The sequence below is a fragment of the Natator depressus genome, chromosome 5 (genome assembly GCF_965152275.1).
Source record: "Natator depressus isolate rNatDep1 chromosome 5, rNatDep2.hap1, whole genome shotgun sequence".
In the NCBI taxonomy this organism is placed as follows: Eukaryota; Metazoa; Chordata; order Testudines; family Cheloniidae; genus Natator; species Natator depressus.
Window position 1 is genome coordinate 107,467,816 of NC_134238.1, and position 12,772 is coordinate 107,480,587.

Here is a 12,772-nt window from a genome sequence, read left to right on the forward strand (position 1 = left end):
TTGAGTGTAGACAAGGCCTTATTTTCCCACTGTAAACAAACCCTTATACAAGGCTACCAAGCTGGGAAGAATAAAGTGTGAAATTGTATTTCCTCGTTTATTTGCAAAGAGGAGTAATAGGCTGGGGCCAAAATAAACAAATTAAAAATTATGTCAAAATTGGCTTCAACTAGAACAAATGATCTTCTGTGAGTTATTTCACTGAGATTTCATTGTTGCTATAATGTATACTTCAATTAAGATCTATTCCATCTGTTTAAAAATGATAGTTTACATGTGTGGAAAAAAGTGTCCCATACAATTGTTTCATTTCCTTCTTTATGATCATCAATACAATACAAATCAGACTTCAGTCCTAATGGAATGCTATGGGACATTAGTGCCTGTGAAAGTTCAGGAATACTACAGTCAAGCCGTTCTGTGGAGTAAATATTTCTTAATTACATAAAAGTAAAATTACACTGCCCATGCTGCCTTTTGAATTAATATTTGCAGCTAAGATACTGTCTCAAACACTATGACAAAGATAAGATTAGTACACCACACACACAATTTGAGGACATGGTTGAGACTCAAACCCACCTCCACGAGGAGCGTACTTCCCAGCACTGTCTACACTGCCACGTTACAGCGCTCAGAGGAGTGTTTTTTCACACCCCTGAGCGAGAAAGTTGCAGCACTGTAAAATGCCAGTGTAGACAAGCCCTAACATTTCAGATTGTCTCATCGCCATTCTGCACAGGAATGAAAGACTACATAAAGCAAAAGGCAGCAGAGAATGAGAATCCCTTTGATTCCCACTAGAAACTAATACTGGCCTTTCTCATGTGATGTTTTTATTAGCTTCATAGAAGGGAGACGTTTATCTGCAAATTCTCTAGTGAGTGGAGTTGACAGGATCTTTAAAACAACATATTTATTTCACTAAATCCTTTTCAGGTATGTTTGTTGCTTGTTTTGTTGTACTGTTTGTACCCAAAGAAAATGAAATAAAGAAAAGGAAAACTAGGCTGACATCACCTGATGGAAATTTTCTGTATAGCATTTCCAAAAAGTAAAAACAATAATAATAAAATGCTTGAGAGGAAGTAGCTATTTCATCTCTGCCTCCTGGTTTTGTTTTGTCCTCTCTCATACAGTATGTTTTGAACAGAGCAATCTGAGAAGATGGATGCACAGTCTCTCACATCACCAAGGAATGAAAATGCCTGAATGGAAACAAGACAAAAAACAGACTCAAAATTTCACATGAATGAAAAAATGCTCCGCTTTCCATAATGGAATTACCATTAATCTCTATGGATATAACTTCCATGCCACCAGTTAGGTGGCAATAGCATACAAAGGGAGGATTTCTTGCCATAGGTTCTTAATTCATATTTTAGGAAGCCTGTTTCTTTTCATAAGGCTATTATTAATTTTTTAGGTGTTCCAAAATTCTCTGTCCAAATCTTATATATATTGAACATAAGCTTCCTGTAGACAAAGAAAATCCTGCAGAATGGAGGTGTGGGAGCATCTCTTACCAGATCATTTTGTTACCATTTTCAAAAGAGGCTCTCTTTGGTGACAGGCCTGATACCATCACATGGTCCTTGTGGGAGAGAGAGTAAAGACTCTGCCACTGGAGAAATATAGCAGTATCTGTGCTCTGCAGCCTCTGACAAGACCCAACAATACAAGACTGCAGCAGGGGAACAGGATACAGCCCAGTGACTTAGATCCAAGGGTATGGAGCCAATCCAATGCATGTTCTCTGTCTGTACAAATGATAACAATGAAAACTCTTGGTGCATGTGTACATTTCCACTCATTCCAATCTTTCATTTCAACCAGTGGAATTAATGACTCTACTTAAGAATGGCTTGAGCTGTTGTACCAGCCCAGACTCATTTTTACAGCTATAAACAACAATCATTGATAACTTTGCTTAATTACAACCTATTTTAAAATCACCTATTCAAATAATTTTCCATAACTTTTAAATATATCAAGCCCTTTATTAGCTAGAAAGGTCTGAAAAAACAAGAGACTCAAATACTAATTTATTTAAAAAGACTTAAAGGGCCCGTCGCAGTTCAGGGCAACTATACTTGTATTTTCCTTCCATGGTTCAGCGAGGGTGCCTACTATCCGCTTCCATCTCCTCTAAGCTGTTGCCTTTCTGGACAGAGACATGCATTTCTCTCCCTTCTGACTGGGGTATTCCCAGGATAAACAGTTCCCTGCCTTCACTGTGTATTGCTCAGCAAAGATACTCTGCCTAAACAGACCTGCTTGCTTTCTCTTCACTTTCAGAGTCTGACAACAGTGTCATTGTTACAGATTAAAGTTATCACACAGTTCTTTCTAAGCAAGCTGACTTTATTCTTAAGGTAAAAAGCATTAAACATATTAAAAACAATAAAAGAACCCACATGCATCCTAATAACCTTACCAGGCACCACCCCACCCAAGTGGTTTCTTTTGCGGTTACAAGCTTCCACTCAGAACAAGCACACAATCTTATGAGGCCTCAGTAGCCCAAGTCCTTCCCCCATAAGAAGTGGGGTCCTCCCTGGATCAGGATTCCTGTCCATTTGCTGGATCAGGAAGAAGGCCCTGTGTCAGTTAAAAACATCCAAAGTATTTTCTTTGCCTGTTGGTCTCTGGAGAATCCAGCTGGAACTAGTACATGCATATCTCCCCAAGAGGGTGGCTTCAAAGGCTGAAAACAGAGGAGGTTCATAAATGTCCCCCTTCCGTACTAGAGAAGGTACATGCAATGCCACAACGCATACACATTTTACATTTTTAATACACTTTACCACAATGGCATTAACCCTAATTCAATAAGGTTTCACTTAATTCAATAAAGTTCAATGAGAACATAAGAATGACCAGACTGGGTCAGACCTATGGTCCAGCTAGCCCAGCATTCTGTCTTCTGACAGTGGCTAGTGCCAGATACTTCAGAGGGAATGAACAGAACAGGGCAATTATCAAGTGATCCATGCCCTGCCATCCAGTTCCAGCATCTGGCAGTCAGAGATTTAGGGACACCCATAACATGGCATTGCATTCCTCGCCATCTTGGCTAATAGCCACTGATGGACCTATCCTACATGAACTTATCACATTCTTTTTTGAACTAAGTTATACTTTTGATCTTCACAACGACCCCCTGGCAATGAGTTCCACAGATTGACTGTGTATTGTATGAGAAAGTACTTCTTCATGTTTGTTTTAAACCTGCTGCCTAATAACTTCATTGGGTGACCCTGTCATGCTGTCAACCATGAGTGCCAAATTCCAGGCAGACTGTCAAAAAGCAGGGCAGAAACCCCAAACTGGTTGCATGTTCTATAATTAGATTACAGTAACAAGTGTGAACTTTCTAAAGCACTAGAATGGACAATCCCTTTGGTCTATCTTTTTCACCTAGGCCAGCTGGACTGTGATAGATAGTCACTTTACACCAAAAATCACAACAATATTCAGGTTACTCCCAGCCCCAAAGGACCAGTCATTTATCCCAGCTCAATTGTTCTCAGATCTCAAACAAATACAATGCCTGTAGCCAATCCTGTAATAAACTAAGGCTATGTCTACACTACAGCCCTTACAGCGGCACAGCTGTACTTCTGCAGCTGCAACACTGTAAGGTCTCCGTGTAGCTGCTTTATGCCAGGAGAGCTTTCCCGTCAGCATAATTAAACCACCCCCAATGAGTGGCAGTAGCTATGTCAGCAGAAGAGCATCTTCTGCTAACAGCACTGTCCACACCGGCATTTTTGTTGGTGAAACTTATGTTGGTCAGGGTTTTTTCCCCACCCCTAATCAACAAAAGTTTTACTAATAAAAGTGCTAGTGTAGACAGTGTAAAGATTTATTAACTAAGAAAAGAAAAGAGAATTATTTACAAGGAGAAAACAGGAAACATTCATACACAAATGAGTTATAGTCTCAGATTTAAAAAAGTATTATAAGCTTCTATAATAAGCAACTCCATAGGTCTTTTAGGGCTGACCCATGCCAAGCAGCATGAAGATCTCTTGCTTATGTTTAGGAATCTTTGCCCCTCAGAGTCCAGACTAACTGGGAAGGTGAGACAAGTTTCTAATGATATGGAGGAGTGTGATGATATGGTGTATAAGAAATGTATACACCTTTCTTGTTTTCGTAAAGGGAAATCATGCCTCACCAATCTACTAGAATTTTTTGAGGGGGTTGACAAGCGTGTGGACCAATGGGGATCCAGTGGATATAGTGTGCTTAGATTTTCAGAAAGCCTTTGACAAGGTCCCTCAACAAAGGCTCTTAAGCAAAATAGGCTGTCATGGAATAAGAGGGAAGGTCCTCTTGTGGATTGGTAACTGGTTAAAAGATAGGAAACAAAGGGTAGGAATAAATGGTCAGTTTTCAGAATGGAGAGAAGTAAATAGTAGTGTCCCTCAGGGGTCTGTACTGGGCCTGGTCCTATTCAACATATTCATAAATGATCTGGAAAAAGGGGTAAACAGTGAGGTGGCAAAATTTGCAGATGATACAAAACTACTCAAGATAGTTAAGTCCCAAACAGACTGCGAAGAGCTACAAAAGGATCTCTCAAAACTGGGTGACTGGGCAACAAAATGGCAGATGAAATTCAATGTTGATAAATGCAAAGTAATGCACATTGGAAAATATAATCCCAACTATACATATAAAATGATGGGGTCTAAATTAGCTGTTACCACTCAAGAAAGAGATCTTGGAGTCATTGTGGATAGTTCTCTGAAAACATCCACTCAATGTGCAGCGGCAGTGAAAAAAGCAAACAGAATGTTGGGAATCATTAAGAAAGGGATAGATAATAGGACAGAAAATATCATATTGCCTCTATATAAATCCATGGTACACCCATATCTTGAATACTGCGTGCAGATGTGGTCACCCCATCTCAAAAAAGATATATTGGAATTGGAAAAGATTCAGAAAAGGGCTACAAAAATGATTAGGGGTATGGAATGGCTTCCGTATGAGGAGAGATTAATAAGATTGTGACTTTTCAGCTTGGAAAAGAGATGACGAAGGGGAGATATGATAGAGGTCTATAAAATCATGACTGGTGTGGAGAAAGTAAATAAGGAAGTGTTATTTACTCCTTCTCATAACACAAGAACTAGGGGTCACCAAATGAAATAGGCAGCAGGTTTAAAATAAACAAAGGAAGTATTTCTTCACACAATGCACAGTCAACCTGTGGAACTCCTTGCCAGAGGATGTTGTGAAGGTCAAGACTATAACAGGGTTCAAAAAAGAACTAGATAAGTTCATGGAGGGTAGGTCCATCAATGGCTATTAGCCAGGATGGGAAGGGATGGTATTCCTAGCTTGTTTGCTAGAAGCTGGGAAATGGGTGACAGGGGATGGTTCACTTGATGATTACCTATTCTGTTCATTCCCTCTGGACACCTGGCATTGGCCATTGTCGGAAGACAGGATGCTGGGCTAGATGGACCTTTGGTCTGACCCAGTATGGCTGTTCTTATGTTCTTAAGTGTTTAATGGAACACAGCAGACTTTGTAAAAGGATAGGGCACATAGTCTCTACTGTGATGAGGCGAAGGGAGCCTTGAATGAATGTTGCCTATTAGTACCTTGCAAATCAATCAGTCAGGGATGCCCAGAAATGTTATCCAGCTGACAAACAGGGAAAGCATTTTGGCATCTTATCAAAGTCGCTCCGCCTTCACTCTGCCTCTTCCAGCTCCTGCTCTGCCCCCTCCCCTAAGGCCCTGCCCTCACTCCACCCTGCCTTTGCTCCACCTCTTCCTGCCCCCACTCTACCCCCTCCACCTGCTGCTCTCCGTCCTCTCCCAGCTGCCAAACCGCTGTTGGGCGGTGGAGGCAACAACCCCCCCCATCAGCTGATGAGCCATGGCCAGTGAGTGCTGAGCACCCCCTATTTTTTTCCATGGGTGCTCCAGCCCCAGAGCACCCACAGAGTCAACACCTATGTCTATGAATCAAAATCGGGGACTTCAACTGGCAAGAGTTCACAAACCACAAACTGCGCTGTTCTTTGAGTTCTAGTTGCAATTTCAGATTCTTGTGAACAAAAATTCCAAATGAAACTGGTGCTAACCTGTGAAACTTGTCTGTTTTGTATTGAAACAGGTGAACTTCGAGCCCCCTTCCTATGGCACTATCTCTGTGCCCATGTGTCTTGTGAGACCCTTCCATCCCCCCTCAAACACAACTGCTTTCCTCTTCAGACCTTCTAAGACCATCCATGCTGCTTCTATCCCCACCTATCTCCCTGTCAGCTTCAACTATTGTGGTGATGGTGAGACAGATTAGACCAAGTCTTGTCCCAGTTCACTGAACCTTGACAAGTTTGGGGAAGTTTTGCTGGCATCATGTTTCAAAATGGAAGTTTTCCCACAATCCTAATTGGAACTTAACCAGAAATGCATTAGAAGCTGGCCTGGTCCTAAGTAAATAGAATTAGAACCTTAAAGGTGATTGTATTTGTTCTAAGTATTAGCTAGAATCAATGCCCCAGTTTCTGCTGAGACACTTATAAATTTTTTCTGATGGGACTGTCTTTAATGTTTTTTTCTTGCACGATCTCTATAACAGTTCTTTCCTATAAATTTTCTACATACACGGATGCTCAACTGGGTCTTTTATTGTCATGGAGACCTAGATCTTGGTAGGAGTAGCCGTGCCAAATGTGCTTCGCTAATGTATTCCTGTTTTTCTCCCTTTTCATGCCCTCTTTTTTAAAATGATGAATTCCAGTTTCATATTATGCCAAAGAGAATGTCTTATTTTGTTTATTTTATATTAGCTACAAATTCATACAGATTTATGGTCCAGCAAAAATATTATTTATACTCGGAACAAGCTTGCAGGATTTATTTTTCCACAGTCACTAAGGGCTATTTTCTGATAACTTGGAATCGGCTAAGAGAGAGAAATAGAGAGGCACTGATTGCCAATATAGGAACGTATCACTTTATACGTCCAAGGAATTCATGATTTTGCTTATTTTTACACTTGCTTTTTGCCTGACTATTCATAGTCTGATAATGTAATCTTGCCGGAGCAACAAAAGGGGGTTTGAGTCAACTAATAAATACTGCCTCAGTAGCATATTTTCCACTACAAATAATGCAAAGAAGGGTTTGAAATATTTACTCAGAGGATACTGCCAAGTTGGTTAAACCTAAAATGTGAGCCACATAGACATTTATACCTAGAGTGAGTTCCCTTAAGGATGCAACTGATTTCTGTTGCTGGAGTGGGAAACAGATAAAATGCTTTGATTTTCAGTACATCTTACAGACTAACACATGTGGGTGAGTTCTTACTGTAAACACAGATGGCTGTGAGACACAATAGGTCACAGTGAAAAGTCAAGCATTTATGTGCTGGTTTCTTATTTCCCACTGAAGCAAGGATTATCCAGGGGAGAAATATATGCTTATAGTCCTTAAAAGAAGACCTTTTGGACTGGACCATTTTAAAAAATAGGTTGAATTTTAGGCCCAGAAAGGCAAATCTTAAGAGTGAGACTATGTCTGATCCCCTTACTCAGGGGCGGTGAGTTGTGTGGGCCCATGGTGCTCGGGCTCCAGCAATGTTCAGGGCCCGGCTCCACCAATGTTTGGGGCCGGGTCTCTCCCCCGGACCCTCCTGCAACCCCCCCGCACCTCCCCCAAGTGTCCCCGGCCCCCACTTGCTGCCCCCGCACAGCTCCCCCGGCCCCCAGAGCATCCCTGCCTCTCCCCTGCAGCCCCACACTGACTCGGCCCTGCTGGTTCCCGGCATCAACTGCTGCCGCAGGATCCTAGTGCCCCCCACCCACTAGTGGCAGGGCAGGCTGCCCTGACCCTGCCCTTCCGCCTAGGACCCTTCTCTTTTCCAGCGGGACCCTCCACCAGCACAGGGGGCCCCCTGCCTTCAGTCACCGCTCCTGCCCCATGCTGGAAAAGGGGCAGCCCCATCCCTCTCCCCCATTGAGGCTACAACGAGGGGCAGCAGCAGGGGAGGAAGAGCACATGTGATGGCAGCCCTCTCTCCCCGACCCCGGCACCCACCACAGGGGAGGCGAGGGGGCTTCCTGGACCTGAGAGGGGCCCATGGAGCATGTGCAGTGACAGTGGTACAAGGTGAGTGTGCTGCCAGGGAGGAGAGGGGCGTCCCCCCAGAGCTCACTGCTGCTGGTGGGGAGAGGGCTGGGGGAGTCCTCCTCTCTGGCCCCAGCCCTGGGGCAGCCTGCCTGCACCCCAAGCTCATCCCCAGCCCTGCCCCACCCCAGAGCCCGCAGCTCCAGACAGAGCCCTCACCCTCCCCCCCCCCCACACCCATACCCTCTGCCCTAGCCCTGAGCCCCTCCCACACCCCAAGCCCCTCATCCCTGGCCTCAGCCAGAGCCCTCTTCCCCCCCACACCCTAACCCTCTGCCCCAACCCGTAGCCCCATCCTGCATCATGAACCCTAGACCCCCTCCCCGACCCAAACTCTCTCCCAGAGCCCAACCTCTCACCCCTTTTGCACCCAAACTCCCTCCCAGAGCCTGCACCCCTCCTGCACCCCACTCCCCTGCCCCAGCCCAGGGCCTGCAACCCAGACCTCCTCCCCCCACCCAAACTCCCTCCCAGAGCCTTAGGCAGGTGGGGGGAGGGTTCTGGGCACCACCAAAATTTCTACAAACCTGCCACCCCTGCCCTTACTCACACCATTCATGCTTCCTCGCACAAGTAAGGGCTGCAGGATCTGCATCCTTTAAAGCTAGGGTGACCAGATGTCCCGATTTTAAGGGACAGTCCTGATATTCGGGGCTTTATCTTATATCGGCACTTATTATGTGCCACCGCCTGTCCCAATTTTTCACACTTGCTATCTGGTTACTGAATTTAAATCTTGTATTTAAATGAAGAACATTATGATAGAAACAAAAGGCCAGATTTAGTAAATGTGCAAATCTCTGTGGAAGATTTTATGCCTGTGTGGGCCAGCATAAGAGAGGTACCTATGGCAGAAAATAAGACAGAAAACTACACTACAGCAGCACAAATGGACTCTAGAGGGGAAGGATGGTTGGTGGTTAGGATGCTAGCTTGGGGCTTGAGAGATCTTGGTTTGATTCCCTGCTTGGACTCTGTGCCTCAGTTTCCCCATCTGTAAAATGAGGACAACAAAACTTCCCCACCTCACAGAAGTGTTGTGAGGATAAATATATCAAAGGCTGTGATGTGCTCCATTAGTATGGTGGTGGGGGCATGTAATACCTAAGGCCTTGTCTACACTTGCAAGTTAGAGTGCATTAAATCAGGCCCGGGCGCCCTAACTCCTGAGGTGTCCCCACTGGCAAGGCATGTAGAGCTCCCGGACTCCGCAGCTGGAGCGCCCCGGTAATCCACGTCCCCGGGAAGCATAAAGCTTGCTGCGCCCCCGCTGGAGCACCACAAACCAGTGTGGACACTCTGGTCTGTTAATGCGCTCTGATCGACCTCCAGAAGTGTCCCACAATGCCTGTTCTAGCTACTCTGGTCATCACTTTGAACTCTACTGCCCTGCCCTCAGGTGACCAACCGTCAGACCCGCCTTTCAAATTCTCTGGGAATTTTGAAATTCCCTTTCCTGTTTGCTCAGCAAGGCATGGTGTGCTCTCAGCGCATCCAGGGCCATCCCTAGGCATATGCAGAATACGCAGCTGCATAGGGCACCATGAAATTTGGGGCACCAAATTCCCGCAAATTTCATGGTGCCCTAGGCAGCTGCGTGCTGCATACGCAACAGCACCAGCTCAGTGGCCAGCCCTATCCCCCGGCTGGCCCCCCACCATGGGCTGCAAGGGGTAGGGCTGTCCCTAGGTGGGTGTGGGGCCCTGGACAACTCCCTCCACCCCACCTCTTACCCTTCCCCCCTGCTCCGCCCCTGGCCCGTCCCCATTCCACCTCTTCCCCCAGAGACCCCGCACTCACCAGCAGCGGCGGGAAGCGGAGCAATCCAACCCCAGCCCGCTCTACTCCACCAGCTCCCAGCCGCGTTGCTCCACTTCCTGTCACCGGTGAGTGCGGGGAGGTTGGGGAAAGGACACCCCCCACACTCACCAGTGGTGGGAACCGGAGTGACACAGCCCCAGCCCACTCCGCTTCCCTCGCCACTGCCCCAGCCGAATCGTTGGTGGGGGTGGGGAGGTGGGTTGGGGAAAGGACTGCCCCCCCGCGGTGGGAAGCTGTGGTCGGAGCGAGGGACGCAGAGCGGGCTGCTCTGGCCCCCCACTAATCCCCCAGGCCACTCTGGGCCTGTGGGGCCCCCCAAAATGCCCCCCCCATTTCCTGCCTCCCGGCCCCGCAGGCCTTGAACACAGCCCAGACCCTGGCGGGGCGGGGGGGAGGGGGAGAGCAGGGATGGCCCTGAGCTCATCTTTCCAGGTGACCATGCCTCCACCTGCCAGGCGATCCCCAGTATGGAGCAATGGCAAGGTGCCGGACCTCATTAGTGTTTTGGGGGAGGAAGCTGTCCAGTCCTAGCTGCACTCCAGCCATAGGAATTACGATACCTTCGGGTAGATATCAAGGGCCATGATGGAAAGGGGTCATGACCGGGATGCACTGCAGTGCAGAGTTAAAGTGAAGAAGCTGCGGAACACCTACCACAAAGCCAGTGAGGCAAACCGCCGCTCCGGTGCTGCCCCCGCCACCTGCCGTTTCTACAAAGAACTGGACGTGATACTTGGAGGCGACCTCACCTCCACTCTGAAGGCCACCATGGACACTTCAGAGGCCGTAGCAGCACAGAGTTCAACAAGGCAGGAGGAGGAAAGCGCAAGTGAGGGTGCTGAGGAAGAGGGGGGCCCAGAGCCAGAGGACGGCCCGGCATCCCTAGATGCATGCAGCCAGAGCTGTTTTCAAGCCAGGAGGAAAGTAGCCAGTCGCAGTGGACAGTGCTTGGTGAAGAATGAACAGCAGAGGAGGTGCCTGGTAAGTGGCTTTTATTTTGGGAAGGTAGTTGTTTGGTGCAGGCTCTTGGGGTGAGGAGAGTTAGGGCTGTGGGCATGCCTAGATGCAGAATAGGGCGTTGATGTGCTCTCTCACATCGCAGTAATCTGCCTCAGTGATCTCTTCAAAGATCTCATGCAGAAGCTGGGCAATCTGCTTGCGCAGTTTCCTTTGCAGAGCTACTGTGCTCCTTGTCCGAGTAAGGCTAACATGACCGCACCGTGACGGGCGGGGGGACCATTGCTGCACAGAGGCAAGTGGCATAAGGGCCAGGGCGGAAGTTGTATTGTAGTAGAAGACTTTCCGTTGCTTCCCAGGTCACCCTCAGCAGTGAGATATCTTCCAGGACGAACTCATACTGTGGAAAATGTGAGGATAGTGTTCAGTATAGGGGCTCTCTGCAGCTGTTGGCTCTCCCCAAGGCACAGAACCAACCCCAGAGGACACTATGGCCCTGAAACACTCAGTCCGCCTTGTCCCTGTGCTTACTCACCATTTTGGGGCTCCTGTGGGTTATGTGCGCTCGTTTTGGGAGCATCACTTTCTGCTATTGTGTACACTGTACTTGTCTTTAAGTGCGGCCGAATAATTGCTCTGTCAAGTGTGAACAATGCTGCCTCTGTTAAGTGTTGCATTTTGGCTTTACAGATGCAACCTTGAGATCCCAGCCGTTCTTGTTATCAATGGCTGAAAGACTACAAAGAATCAGGAAGCGTACGTGAAGAACCAAAGAGGGCAGTCCCTTACTGAAAATCAAAAAGTACAGGAGTGGCGGGAGACTGAAAGGAGGCTGCACCAGCAGAATGCGGATTGCCAGCACCAAAGCACGGAGTGACTCATAAGCATTATGGAGTGCCAAGTGGACTCGATACACGCGCTCATAGCACTGCAGATGGAGCAGATCTGCTCCCGCCCTCCCCCCCCCGCCGTGAAGCCCTTGTCCCAAAACTCATTCCCTTGTGCCCCCATGTCACCTCCAACCCACTTCCCCCAACATCCGGTTTCTTATTGCCACCAACTGCCTCCAACACCTGTAGCTTCACCACCCAGCCCAGCAAACTACGACCCTTACCCACTGCACTCAACCCCCATCACCATGCATTTTAGCCAGCCTTAAGTGCAACACTCATTGCGCGGCACTCCAGACAGGAAGGCTGAACATGATAACAGGACATACACAAATCTGTGATTGTCCTGTTCCCCACCCTGCCCCCTTCCCTCCTCCCACACAGCACAGCTGTGTCATGCCCTTTCTGCTTCCCCAGCAGTTGTGTTTCTTTTCAATAAATGATTTTTTTGGCTTTGTAAACATTTTTTATTGCATTAAGTAAAAGATACCCTAGCCCAGGAAAGCAACAGGCACTGCAAGTCAGTGCATCATACGTAGCAAACACAGATACCTACTAGCATTGGAGCCACTGCACTTAACTCCCGTGCAGGGCACCAAACGTTACTGGTGGCTTTCGGCATCAAATTGCTCCCTCAAGGCATCCCTAATCCTTACAGCCCCACGCTGGGCCCCTCTAACAGCCCTGATCTCTGGCTGTTCAAATTCAGCCTCCAGATGTTGAACCTCCATGGTCCAGGGCTGAGTGAAGCTTTCACCCTTCCCTTCACAAATGTTATGGAGGGTACAGCACGCAGCTATAACTGTGGGGATTCTGTTATCGGCCAGGTCCAGCTTCCCATACAGACAGCACCAGCGGCCCTTTAAACGGCTAAAAGCACACTCAACAGTCATTCTGCACCGACTCAGCCTGTTGTTGAACCGCTCCTTGCTGCTGTCAAGGCTC

At 47.3% G+C, this 12,772-nt stretch overlaps 1 long non-coding RNA gene across 1 annotated transcript; it reads left to right on the top strand.

Moving 5' to 3' along the window:
- The first annotated feature begins 8,071 nt into the window (after positions 1–8,071).
- On the top strand, positions 8,072–11,746 carry LOC141988268 (uncharacterized). Its single transcript, XR_012639718.1, has 3 exons — positions 8,072–8,141; positions 10,599–10,961; positions 11,628–11,746. It is a non-coding gene; the product is annotated as an uncharacterized LOC141988268 (long non-coding RNA).
- The last annotated feature ends 1,026 nt before the right edge of the window (positions 11,747–12,772 follow it).